Raw genomic sequence first — 14469 nt, 5'->3', positions numbered from 1 at the left:
AATTCCGATTTCACAAGATCATATCCCCACAGAGTAATCATTAAGAAGATATCTTCAAACACTCTCGACAAAGACATGGCCCCCCAACAAAGTTTACATCTTCAACACTGCTGGTTCTCCAACACTTTGCTCTCCTCCAACATAGGTTACTAATACTTTTGTCCCCAATCAGGGTCCATCAAGTTACTAATCATCCCCAAGCAAGAATCATAAATCCCCAGCTAAACATCTTCAAGACAAGATCAAACATCAAAATCACAATAATACAGAGACTTATTTTCTCAAAACACTCCAAAAGCATCAATCATACATCATATATTCATACAGTGCATACATTACCTCATAATAAATTCATACATAACATACAAGTTTCTCATTTATTTTAAGAGACTCGTCACATAAATACATGCATCATGGCATTGCATGCTGCTAACTTTGTCTTTCAGGTAAGTTCCCAAGCAGACGAGTATCATCAACAAATCATTCCAATCAGATATACATTCCGGAAGCTCGAACCCCGGACATTCTGAAAATTCCAATCAGATGAACATTCTGGAAGCGTGACCCCCAGACTTCTGAAACATTCCAATCAGATATACATTCCGGAAGCTCGAACCCCGGACATTCTGAAAATTCCAATCAGATGAACATTCTGGAAGCGTGACCCCCAGACTTCTGAAACATTCCAATCAGATATACATTCCGGAAGCTCGAACCCCGGACATTCTGAAAATTCCAATCAGAGGCACATTCTGGAAGCAGACTTCTGAAACATTCTTATCGGATATACATTCCGGAAGCTCGAACCCCGGACATTCTGAAAATTCCAATCAGAGGCACATTCTGGAAGCATGACCCCCAGACTTCTGAAACATTCTTATCAGATATACATTCCGGAAGCTCGAACCCCGGACATTCTGAAAATTCCAATCAGATGCACATTCTGGAAGCGTGACCCCCAGACTTCTGAAACATTCTTATAACTCCCATCTTTTGACACTCATTCAAGACACAATTCAGAAACAATCCAAGATCTAATTCAGTTACTACGAACGGTGCTGACACGATCAATCTCCAACAAATATTTCCCAGTGGATTCAGTCTAACGTACGACTCATCCTAAGTATATTCTTCAGATACGGTTTAACTACGACGTATTCTAATTCTCAGGTCTATCAAGCCGGATGGCATCTTGAAGCCCATCTCCGACCAAAGTCCCTACTTCAGCTAGGGCAAATTTCTTGGTATTCTAGTGTTCAATCATCTTCCACCTTCAGATACCGACTGGCATACAAACCACTCTACATCTTCAGGTTTAAGATAATTGAACAGGGGCAGCTGTCATACCCCAAAATTTGCCCATACAATTTCTCTTATACAAATTCAAATCGATACACAAAACTCTAAACATTTCCAAATGGGCCTATATTCTTTTCATCCAATAGTCATCTTAAGCCCATGCACGACCCATATATCCTTCTACCAATTTTTAGTATTTATTTATTCTATTTATTTTGAATTTAATCATTTAAATTCAATTTAAATTGAATAAAATAATAGTAAGAATCAAAGATTATATGTGGCTTCAATTTTGATTTAATATCTCATCAAAACAATAAGGGAAATAATTGGAGCTCATTTAAGGAATGATTGGAGAGACTTGGTACAAGATTAATATTTTTTTAATTAAATTTCAATCAAAAATATTCTACACTCAATCATATCAATTACCAAGATTTGAAGCTATTTTGTTGACCTAATCTGTGCTTTATAAAGAGGCTGCAAGGTTTATATGAGGGAGTTTTTTTCGGGGACCGAAATTCTGCAGCTTCATACTCTTAACAAACTCAAAAAAATTCAAGGAAAAAGCAATTCGTGTTTGGAGTAGAAGCCGTTTTCAAGAGGATCTGAGGGTTAAATCACGTTCTTGAAGCGTTGGAGAAGCTTTCCCGGTCAGTTCGAGGCTTGAAGCACGACGAATCATCACCTCCTCCTCCACGGTTTTGTTAGAACAAGATTTGTTCTTATCAATTATCTTAGTTTTGATGATAACAATAATATGAATTTTGCTTAAGATAATATGGTACTCTAATCCAATGCAATTTCCCTTTCAGGAAATATATAAAGAGTACGCATAATTCAGCGCTCAGAAGATGTGTCTCAAATGGTTCAGCATGCAACATCAGAACATGGTCTGGCAAGACATCAGAAGATGGTCGAAGCAGAATCAGAACATGGGTCTATGGAAGCATCAGAAGAACATGAGATCAGAAGCACTGAAGATCAGAAGATGGTATCACGCTCAGAAGCACTTCAAGGTCAGAAGATCAGAAGATGCTATGCACCAAGCTGTTTGACTCTGATGATATTCAAACGTCGTATTCACAAACATCAGATCAGAAGGAAGTACACGTGGCAGACTACGCTGACTGACAAAAGGAACGTTAAAGCTACTAAAGGCTACGTCAGTAGACACAGCGTGAACAAGGCTCGAGGTAGTTGACAAAAGCGTATAACATTAAATGCAAAGCTGTACGGAACACGCAAAGCATTAAATGCATTCAACGGTCATCTTCTCAACGCCTATAAATATGAAGTTCTGATGAGAAGCAAGGTTAACGATTCTGCACCAAAACAACTCATATCAAACTTGCTGAAACTCTGTTCAAATCTAAACTCAGAATCTTCATCTTCATCAAAGCTCACTACATTGCTGTTGTAATATCTTAGTGAGATTAAGCTTAAATTGTAAGAGAAATATCACAGTTGTGATTATCGCTTTTAAGAAGCATTTGTAAACTCTTGAATAGATTACATTAAGTTGTAAGGAACTAGAGTGATCAGTTGATCAGTATACTCTAGGAAGTCTTAGCAGTTAGCTGAGCAGGTGATCGAAAAATTATAGCAAGTGTACTATTTCCTCGATGTAGTAGTAAAGAAGGGTAAATACCCAGTATCGAACTCGCGGACTGCGTGTAAACTACAAGTTTCACAATGATTCAATTGAACAAAAATATCATGGGGGTTGTTTTGGTTTGTTTGATTAATTAGAATTACTAGAAATAAATAAAACACTAAATAAAAGATAGCTTGGTGCAAATATGAGCAGATATGCTAAGGTAGATGTATGAATCCTATGTAACTCCTTGAAACCACCGTGTTCATGAGATGATTTAATTATAACTGTGTATCAATTCTATAAATAGTTCTCCCTAATTCCTTAGTGAAGAACCCCTTAACACTAATTAGACAATCTCAATTCCTCAATAACTGAATTTAGTATTAGGTCTTTTATGCATTAGAGTCTAGAATGAATGATCACTAAAGTGCAATCCTTATTCCTAAGCGATTTGCCGGAAGTGCTTTGATTCACAAGCATTAGGGAGGTTTGTCACGCCAAACCCTAACCATAGAACGATAAGATACTTTCCAATATAATAAAGCATTAAGAACAATGAATCAAAAACTCAATTTATAATTAAACATCAAATTCATCAACAACGGTTGTGACAATTCATCACATAAAAAGATTCAGGGACATCACCCCTAGCATAGTGTTGTTTAGCTACTCATAATGATAAAGAAAACAACAAGAGTAATTGAAGTCATTACAAGAAATTAGTGGTTGATATGATCTCCAATCGCCAGTGCTCTTGAAGATCTTCTTCCAAAACCCTTGACTCTTCTTTCTCTGTAATTCTCTCTGCTCGATGATCCAAGATGCCTCTCTTCTATTCCTGTTAGGTTTTAGTAGTGTTGCTTCACTCACTCAGTATCCGGAATGACCGAAATACCCTTAATGAGGCCCAAGGTTTCCAAAATATCAAAATTAGAACATCTGCCCGCGCTCAACAACACGGGCCGTGTGCAGGAACACGGGTGCCCGTGTTGTCCATCTGGCCCTCACCTCAAAATTCACTTTCTGGGCACTTTTCCACACGGGCCGTGTGCAGGAACACGGGTGCCCGTGTAAAACCTCTGTTTTGCTCTCCAGAATCCACTTTCCAGGCAGCTTTTGACACGGCCGTGTGGGTGCACACGGGTGCCCGTGTTGGCCTCTTCTTTAGCTCTTTCAGCTCCTTTTTCTCGCCTCGGAGTGCCATCTTTCTCGGGATTAACCTGGCCAACAACATACTAACAACCAACGCATAAAATGGCATTTTTATGAAGCTTAAACACACTAATAATGTAAAAGCTCAAACAACCGAAAAACTAAGGAACTTATATAAAAACTTAAAACAATGCCACTTTGTATTACCAAGATTACAACTTTTGATCGGAAAAAGGTGTGGAAACTTACTAGAAATGGTGACCGATCACAACCCCACACTTATCTCATTGCTTGTCCTCAAGTGATGTATCGAGTCAAAACAAAAGGTCACCGACAAGATTCTTTTCTCCACAACACAACCAGGTTTTTCGCAAGGTTCCTACACTTAGCAATCAAGTGTAAGGTTCCCTTCTTCCGACTATCCATGGCATTCCCACCTTCGAGCACGTCTATCACCTGCAAGCTTTTCACATTCTCACAAAATCTCTCCGGGTTACGGTGTTTACACTCATAGTATCAAGGCATGCATATTACTTTTAACTTTGAATAAATTCTCAAATCACTACACACAAGGATCACACACACTTTATGAGGTCTTCGGGTTGTAACGTGGCTTAGGTTTGGTGGGTTAACAAGGAATGGGATAACGATTGGTTTTAAGTGCTCGGCATCACATAGGTTTCACTTCTTCACTCATTTTGATCTGTATCTTAAGAATGGGGTTTAAACCTTCTTTAGCTAAAAATGGACAAGGGTACATGCATTATTCTTTTTCTCTTCTCTTTTTTTTTTCTTTTTGTTTTCATAAGATCTATATTCAAAATTTTTTCTTTTCTTGTACTCTTTTCTTGTTCCACTCTTCAATGGTTTACAACCCCACACTTAGATCTTTTTATGTCTTTCGAGTGATCTATTATGAATGCCGAGCAATGATACAAACAATGAGAAGGCAAGTGGTGGAAAAATAACACGATGAACAAAAATAAAAATTACGGCTCAAAGGGGGTTAACAATGGATAACATGCAAACGGGATGGTTAAAAAGGCTCGGGGTTAAAACAAAAAACTTGCCTCAGTGTGCGCTTTCATAGTGTGCTTGTGTTATGAGAAAATACGCAAAATCAAAGTGAATAGTGCCATACCTGAACTTGACTCTCATATGGATGTTATGCATTTGGCTCTGATGTCTCACCGGGTCGGTTAAGCTTGCATGCTTCAACGTACTCTAAGTGTTTTGCCATTTCCTTTCATCAAAAGTTCACCATACTCTCTCTTGGTTCAGTGTGCTTCCTTGCGTCCTACCTTCTTTTCTTGGTTGTGTCAACTTCTGTGGTGCCTGTAGAGATTAAGTGTGAGTTGTGTTGTTCAACCACTATCTAGTCATTCGCCCCCTTCCGACTTGTATCCAACCAGGTAACACAATGGCAGCACTGCAAACTTGAAATAAACATAAAAACAGAAGACAAAAGAAAAAAAAAAATTTCAAATTAAACAAACTAAACTATGAATTCAAAAAGAAACAGAAAGCAAAGCAAAATAAATCCTCCCCCACACTTGAACTAAACATTGTCTCAATGTTTTAATTCTAGTGTGACGGAGATTACCAATCTCACTGATAAGGCGGTGGAGGAGGAGGATCCTGAGGAAATTGCAACATGAGGCGCCGCATCATCTCCTGGACATCATCCATCACAGCTCCTTGCCTGAACAACTCAACACCCTGTCGTGTTTGCTCGGTGCGGAGAGCGCCTACCGGTCCAAACTCTACCACCTACAAAGGAAACGAAATAAAACAAAGAAAATGAAAGTTAACGGAAACAAACGTGGGTTGCCTCCCACGGAGCGCTGCGTTTAACGTCGCATGGCTCGACGGTCAATCGTCCTCTAAGCAAGACGAATGACATCAACCTGTCCAACTGGTTGACCTTGGAAATATGGCTTTAATCTCTGCCCATTAACTTTAAAGGTGTCTCCATTAGCTTGATTTTTTATTTCAACTGCACCGTAAGGGAACACCTTATGAACCACAAATGGTCCCGACCATTTGGATCTCAATTTTCCCGGAAAAAGCTTCAAACGGGAATTGTACAGAAGGACCAGCTGTCCTTCCCAAAACTCTTTTTGCTGAATCCTCCTATCGTGCCACTTCTTAGTTTGTTCCTTGTAAACCTTGGCATTTTCATACGCACGATTCCGGAACTCTTCTAATTCATGCAACTGTAAGATTCTAGAATTTCCTGCTAGAGACAAGTCCATGTTCAAGAATTTAGTTGCCCAAAATGCCTTGTGTTCAAGCTCTAAAGGCAAGTGACATGCTTTTCCATAAACAAGTTGGTATGGTGACATCCCGATGGGTGTTTTGAACGCCGTTCGGTAAGCCCATAACGCATCATCTAGCTTTGTTGCCCAATCCTTTCTCGATGAACTCACCGTCTTCTCGAGAATTTGTTTGAGTTGTCTATTAGACACCTCTACCTGACCACTTGTTTGAGGGTGATAAGGGGTGGCTATCCGATGCTTCACATTGTATTTCTGCAGGAGTTTCTCCATGAGGTGATTTAGGAAGTGCGTTCCTTCATCACTAATAAGTGCTCTTGGTACTCCAAACCTAGCAAATATGTTCTCCCTCAAGAACTTTACTACCACCTTTGCATCATTAGTTGGTAAGGCTACCGCCTCCACCCATTTTGAGACATAGTCCACTGCAACTAAGATGTAATTCTTCCCGAATGATGGTGGAAACGGACCCATGAAGTCAATTCCCCAAACATCGAATAGCTCTACCTCTAACATGAAATTTTGGGGCATTTGATTTCTTTTTGAAATGTTCCCAGTACGCTGACACTTATCACATTTTTTTACCATTTCCTGGGAATCTTTGAACAATGATGGCCAGTACAATCCTGACTGCAACACTTTGGAGGCAGTACGATCCCCACTAAAATGCCCTCCATATTCCGAGTCATGACATGCTCTCAACACATCCTTCTGCTCCTCCTCAGGCACACATCGTCTTATCAGCCCATCTACTCCTCTCTTGTATAGGTAAGGGTCATCCCATAGATAGAACCTGCAATCATGAACAAACTTTTTCTTGCGGTTAGAATCAAAATCGTCGGGTATTATACCGCCAACAAGGTAGTTTGCGTAATCAGCAAACCAAGGCACTCCAATAACAGCTAGGATGTGTTCATCAGCAAACTCATCCTTTATTGGACGCCGCTCTTCTGTCTCCTCAATGGGTGACATTCGTGAAAGGTGATCTGCAACAGTGTTTTCACACCCTTTCTTGTCGCGAATCTCTACATCGAACTCTTGGAGAAGTAGAATCCACCTCAGAAGTCTGGGTTTTGAATCCTGCTTGGCAAAGAGATATTTTAAAGCAGCATGGTCAGTATAAACAATCACTTTTGAACCCAACAGATATTGCCTGAATTTATCAAAGGCATACACAACAGCTAGCAACTCCTTCTCGGTGGTTGCATAAATGATCTGTGCAGGGTTCAAAACGTGACTGGCATAATAAATAACATGAAGCAATTTTTCTCTTCGCTGTCCAAGTACAGCCCCCACTGCAATGTCGCTAGCATCGCACATGATCTCAAAGGGTAGAGACCAATCAGGGGCAATCACAATGGGTGCCGACACTAGTTTATTTTTCAGTGTCTCAAATGCATCGGCACACTCTTTATCGAATACAAAAGTCCTGTCTTTAACCAACAAAGTGGTGAGTGGTTTGGCTATCTTAGAAAAATCCCTTATGAACCTGCGGTAGAATCCCGCATGGCCAAGGAAACTTCGAATACCTTTCTCATTCACAGGTGGTGGTAATTTTGAGATAACCTCCACCTTAGCTTGATCAACTTCGATTCCCCTGTGGGAGATCTTATGACCAAGAACAATGCCTTCTCGTACCATGAAATGGCACTTCTCCCAGTTTAGGATCAGATTACTTTCTTGACATCGCTGCAAAACAAGTGAAAGGTTAGCCAAACAATTATCAAAGGAGGAACCAAAAACCGAGAAGTCATCCATGAAGACTTCCATATGCTTTTCAAGCATATCAGCAAAAATAGAAGTCATGCATCTTTGGAAAGTCGCTGGGGCATTACACAACCCGAACGGCATCCTTCTATAAGCGAAGATACCGTATGGGCAAGTAAAGGCTGTCTTCTCTTGATCCTCCGGTGCAACCGCAATTTGGTTGTATCCAGAGTACCCATCCAGAAAACAATAGTAGTCATGCCCGGCCAATCTTTCTAACATTTGGTCAATGAATGGCAATGGAAAATGATCTTTTCTTGTGGCCAGATTTAGTCTTCTGTAGTCTATGCATACTCGCCACCCAGTGACCGTTCTGGTAGGAATCAACTCATTTTTTTCATTAGCTATCACTGTTGTACCTCCTTTTTTAGGTACCACATGAACAGGGCTCACCCATGAACTGTCTGATATCGGGTAAATAAGACCTGCATCTAACAGCTTCACAACTTCCTTTCTCACTACCTCCTTCATAACTGGGTTCAATCTCCTTTGAGGCTGCACCACCGGTTTGTGATCTTCTTCCATGAGAATTTTGTGCATGCACATCGTAGGACTTATTCCCTTGAGGTCTTCAATCTTCCAACCCATAGCCCCCTTGAACTTTTTCAGAACTTCAATTAACTTGACTTCTTGTATATTTTTCAAGCTCGAGCTAATGATGGCGGGACATTTTTCTTCAGAATCGAGGAAAACATATTTAAGATTCTCCGGAAGCTGTTTCAATTCTGAACTTTTTGGCTTTTCTTCATTGCAACCCAACGCTATTGGTTGCCTTAAATCTTCCCACCTATGTGTTCGAGAACCTTTAAAGATAGGTTGAGTTTCCAACATTGATACTACCTCCAAGTCATTATCATCGGCTTCTTCATTTTCTCCGAAAATTGACATGCTCAAAACTTTTTCGAGAGGTAATTGCAATATACTCTCCACATGATCACTTTCTTCCACTTGTTGGAGCACTTGTATATTGCTACTAGTGCCAATATCCTCTTTATGCTTCATGGTATTATGAACATTGATTTTTAACTCTTCATCATAAACCTTCAAAGTCAGAGTGCCACCATCCATATCTATCATGACTCTCCCCGTTTCCAAGAATGGTCGTCCCAAAATTATTGGCATCTCTTCGTCTTCTGGCATTTCAAGAATTACAAAATCTACCGGAAACACAAACTTATCCACTTTCACAAGGACGTCTTGGACGACTCCGTAAGGTCGCTTGACCGAATGATCTGCAAATTGGAGAGTCATCCGAGTGTCTTGGATTGCACCAATTCCCAACTTTTTGTAGATGGATAGAGGCATGAGACTGATACTTGCCCCCAGATCAATTAGAGCTCTCTTGAAAGATCTATCTCCAATAGTGCAAGGGATAGTAACTGCTCCTCTATCCTTCTTCTTCACTGGTATCTTCATGCCCTGCAAAATAGCACTACAAGTTTCTGTTAGAATAATGGGGTGGTCTGCAATGGTTCGCTTTTTAGCGATGATGTCCTTCATGAATTTGGCATAGGTGGGCATTTGCTCAAGTGCTTCTAACAACGGAATGTTCAGCTCCAGCTTTTTGAATAGTTCCAAGAACTTCTCAAAATTCTTTTCTTGCTGCCCCTTTTTCTTGTTTCTTTGAGGGTAAGGCAGCTTGACTTCTGGTGTTGGTGTTAATACTTTTTCTTTCGTAACTGGTGCTGGTGTTACCACTTCTTCTTCCACTTGCTCATTCTCTCTTATGTCCAGCTCCACCTCAAGCAATTGATCCTCACTCTCCGAATCCTTTTCCACCACTTTACGTGGTTTCCCTCTCCGTGTGGTGACGGCATTGATTTTTTGATTGTCTTTAGGATTAGTAACAGTTGCGCTTGGGAGGGCTCCTGGTGCTTGCGGAATTGCAAGGTGTTGAGCAATTTGACTCATTTGTACTTCAAGGTTCTTAATTGAGGCTCCGGTGTTCCTTAAATTGCTACGTGTCTCTTCTTGGAATTGGGAGCTCTGAGCGGCCATCTTTTCAATGGCAATTTCCCAATCCGCCTTTCTTGGACCCTGTGGTTGGTATTGTTGTTGAGGTTGCTGGTATGGTTGTTGTTGCGGACGATATTGTTGTCCCTGTGGTTGGTATTGTTGAGTCTGAGGCTGATATGGTTGTTGTCCTTGAACCTGCTTCTGGACGTTTCCTTGCTGGTCTTTCCATGAGAAATTCGGATGATTTTTCCACCCCGGATTATATGTGTTGGCATAAGGATTGTTTTGCCTCAACATATGAATTTGCTCAACCTGTTCTTGAGTTGCTACACAATGCATAGCAAAGTGCGGTCCACCACATATTTCACAAAGAACCGCTTTAACTGGTTCAACCTGTGCTACTGTCTGAGTTCCAATATTCATCTTTTTTAACCTTCTCTCTACCTCTGCAGCAATCTGATCCTCCATCTTAACAACCTGCTCTGGCAATTTCAAATCAATTTTACCCTCCGGTTGGTTCATGGTTCGATCATACAACTCAAGATGCTCGTTAGCAGCAATTGCCTCTATGATCCTTTTCATAACTGTGGCTGTAGCAAAATTTGTTGAACCACCAGCAGCGGTATCAATAAGCTGCTTTGTCTTGAGTCGCAACCCATTCACAAAATTCTGCATTTGCTCGGTAGCGTCCATGTTATGAGTAGGACATGCAGTCAAACACCTTTTGAACCTCTTGTATGCATCCCCCAATGATTCCCCCTCTTTTTGTTTGAAATTGACAATGTCATATCTTTTTCGGATAAACACCGACGCAGGAAAATATTCATTGAGGAATGCCGTTTCCATCTCTTGCCATGTCGTGATACTTGCAGCCGGAAGTGAGTAAAACCACTCCTCTGCGTCATCAGTAAGTGTAAACGGGAACATAACAAGTCTCTTAGCCTCCTCTGAATGACCTTCGATCTTCAATGAAGTTGTCGTAGTGAGAAATCTCTGAAGATGCTTATTTGCATCCTCGTTAATTCTTCCGGAGAACGGCTTGCTCTCTAACTGGCGAATGGTGGATGGATGCAATTGAAAATGTGCCACATTCACAGGTTGATTAACAATAGTCATCCGGTTGGGGTGAGCATTTGCCCCTCCATAGTCACCTAACAATCTTTCTGCAGGGGGTTGATTTCCAGCCATGTTAACTGTTTCCTGAACTATCTCCCTGTCAAAGTCCGAGTCGCTGTGCTCCGAGTGCACAGACACTTCGTCGTCGCTTTCCTGATGTGGAACACTAAGACTTGCACTTGGTGCTGCCAGTCTTTCAAGTCTTGCCTTGCGGCGTCTCTCGTGCAGAGCTCTTTCTGGTTCTGTGTCAAAGGAAAATTTAGCTGAGGTCTGACCTCGCATAAACAGTTAGACAACAGTTAGAACAGATACAAGACTGCAACGAAATTAAAATAACAGATAAAAATAAAATTTTGGTCGCAGAGCAACAAAATTTCAATTGACTTAGAGTTCGGCTTATAGTTTGGCAGTCCCCGGCAACGGCGCCAAAAACTTGATCGAAAAATTATAGCAAGTGTACTATTTCCTCGATGTAGTAGTAAAGAAGGGTAAATACCCAGTATCGAACTCGCGGACTGCGTGTAAACTACAAGTTTCACAATGATTCAATTGAACAAAAATATCATGGGGGTTGTTTTGGTTTGTTTGATTAATTAGAATTACTAGAAATAAATAAAACACTAAATAAAAGATAGCTTGGTGCAAATATGAGCAGATATGCTAAGGTAGATGTATGAATCCTATGTAACTCCTTGAAACCACCGTGTTCATGAGATGATTTAATTATAACTGTGTATCAATTCTATAAATAGTTCTCCCTAATTCCTTAGTGAAGAACCCCTTAACACTAATTAGACAATCTCAATTCCTCAATAACTGAATTTAGTATTAGGTCTTTTATGCATTAGAGTCTAGAATGAATGATCACTAAAGTGCAATCCTTATTCCTAAGCGATTTGCCGGAAGTGCTTTGATTCACAAGCATTAGGGAGGTTTGTCACGCCAAACCCTAACCATAGAACGATAAGATACTTTCCAATATAATAAAGCATTAAGAACAATGAATCAAAAACTCAATTTATAATTAAACATCAAATTCATCAACAACGGTTGTGACAATTCATCACATAAAAAGATTCAGGGACATCACCCCTAGCATAGTGTTGTTTAGCTACTCATAATGATAAAGAAAACAACAAGAGTAATTGAAGTCATTACAAGAAATTAGTGGTTGATATGATCTCCAATCGCCAGTGCTCTTGAAGATCTTCTTCCAAAACCCTTGACTCTTCTTTCTCTGTAATTCTCTCTGCTCGATGATCCAAGATGCCTCTCTTCTATTCCTGTTAGGTTTTAGTAGTGTTGCTTCACTCACTCAGTATCCGGAATGACCGAAATACCCTTAATGAGGCCCAAGGTTTCCAAAATATCAAAATTAGAACATCTGCCCGCGCTCAACAACACGGGCCGTGTGCAGGAACACGGGTGCCCGTGTTGTCCATCTGGCCCTCACCTCAAAATTCACTTTCTGGGCACTTTTCCACACGGGCCGTGTGCAGGAACACGGGTGCCCGTGTAAAACCTCTGTTTTGCTCTCCAGAATCCACTTTCCAGGCAGCTTTTGACACGGCCGTGTGGGTGCACACGGGTGCCCGTGTTGGCCTCTTCTTTAGCTCTTTCAGCTCCTTTTTCTCGCCTCGGAGTGCCATCTTTCTCGGGATTAACCTGGCCAACAACATACTAACAACCAACGCATAAAATGGCATTTTTATGAAGCTTAAACACACTAATAATGTAAAAGCTCAAACAACCGAAAAACTAAGGAACTTATATAAAAACTTAAAACAATGCCACTTTGTATTACCAAGATTACAACTTTTGATCGGAAAAAGGTGTGGAAACTTACTAGAAATGGTGACCGATCAGCAGGAAGTCTTGGCAGTTAGCTGAGCAGAAAGTCTTAGGAGTGAACTAAGCCTAGAGTGATCGTGTTGATCAGTAGACTCTAGAAAAAGTCTTAGGAGTGAACTAAGCAGTTGTTCCTGGAGTGATCAGGTTGTGATCAGAAGACTCTGGAAGACTTAGTTGCGGCTAAGTGGAGAACCATTGTAATCCGTGCGATTAGTGGATTAAATCCTCAGTTGAGGTAAATCATCTCTGCGGGGGTGGACTGGAGTAGCTTCGTTAACAGCGAACCAGGATAAAAATAATTGTGCAATTTGTTTTTATCGCCCAAGATTTTAAAGTCACACTTATTCAATCCCCCCCCTTTCTAAGTGTTTTTCTATCCTTCAATTGGTATCAGAGCGCCGGTTCTAAGGTGCGAACACTTAACCGTGTTTAGAAAAGATTCAGGAAGAGAAAAACGCTTCATTTAAAAGATGGTTGACGAAAGTGAAAGGACTATACCTACACCTGCATCTACATCTGGCTCTGCTGAGCAATACAACGGTAACAATGGTTATACTAGACCGCCGGTATTTGATGGTGAAAACTTTGAATACTGGAAAGATAAACTGGAAAGTTACTTTCTGGGTCTAGATGGTGATCTATGGGATCTTCTGATGGATGGTTACAAACATCCTGTAAATGCCAGAGGCGTAAAGCTGTCAAGGCAAGAAATGAATGATGATCAAAAGAAGCTTTTCAGAAATCATCATAAATGCAGAACTGTTTTGCTGAATGCTATCTCTCATGCTGAGTATGAGAAGATATCTAACAGGGAAACGGCCTATGATATATATGAGTCCTTGAAAATGACTCATGAAGGAAATGCTCAAGTCAAGGAGACCAAAGCTCTAGCCTTAATCCAGAAGTATGAAGCCTTCAAGATGGAGGATGATGAAGACATTGAAAAGATGTTTTCAAGATTTCAAACTCTTACTGCTGGATTGAGAGTTCTTGACAAGGGATACACCAAGGCTGATCATGTAAAGAAGATCATCAGAAGCTTACCCAGAAGATGGGGTCCGATGGTGACTGCATTCAAGATTGCGAAGAATCTGAATGAAGTTTCTCTGGAAGAGCTTATCAGTGCCTTGAGAAGCCATGAGATTGAGCTGGACGCAAATGAGCCTCAAAAGAAAGGTAAGTCTATTGCATTAAAATCCAATATCAAGAAATGCACTAACGCTTTTCAGGCTAGAGAAGAAGATCCTGAAGAATCAGAATCTGAAGAAGAAGATGAACTGTCCATGATTTCCAGAAGGCTAAATCAACTCTGGAAGACCAAGCAAAGGAAGTTCAGAGGCTTCAGAAGTTCAAGGAAATTTGAACGTGGAGAATCTTCTGATGAAAGAAGATTTGACAAGAAGAAGGTCATGTGCTATGAATGCAATGAGCCTGGACACTACAAGAGTGAAT

This window comes from Vicia villosa, linkage group LG3 (assembly GCF_029867415.1).
Source record: "Vicia villosa cultivar HV-30 ecotype Madison, WI linkage group LG3, Vvil1.0, whole genome shotgun sequence".
NCBI classification, from domain to species: Eukaryota; Viridiplantae; Streptophyta; class Magnoliopsida; order Fabales; family Fabaceae; genus Vicia; species Vicia villosa.
This window is presented reverse-complemented; position numbering follows the sequence as displayed.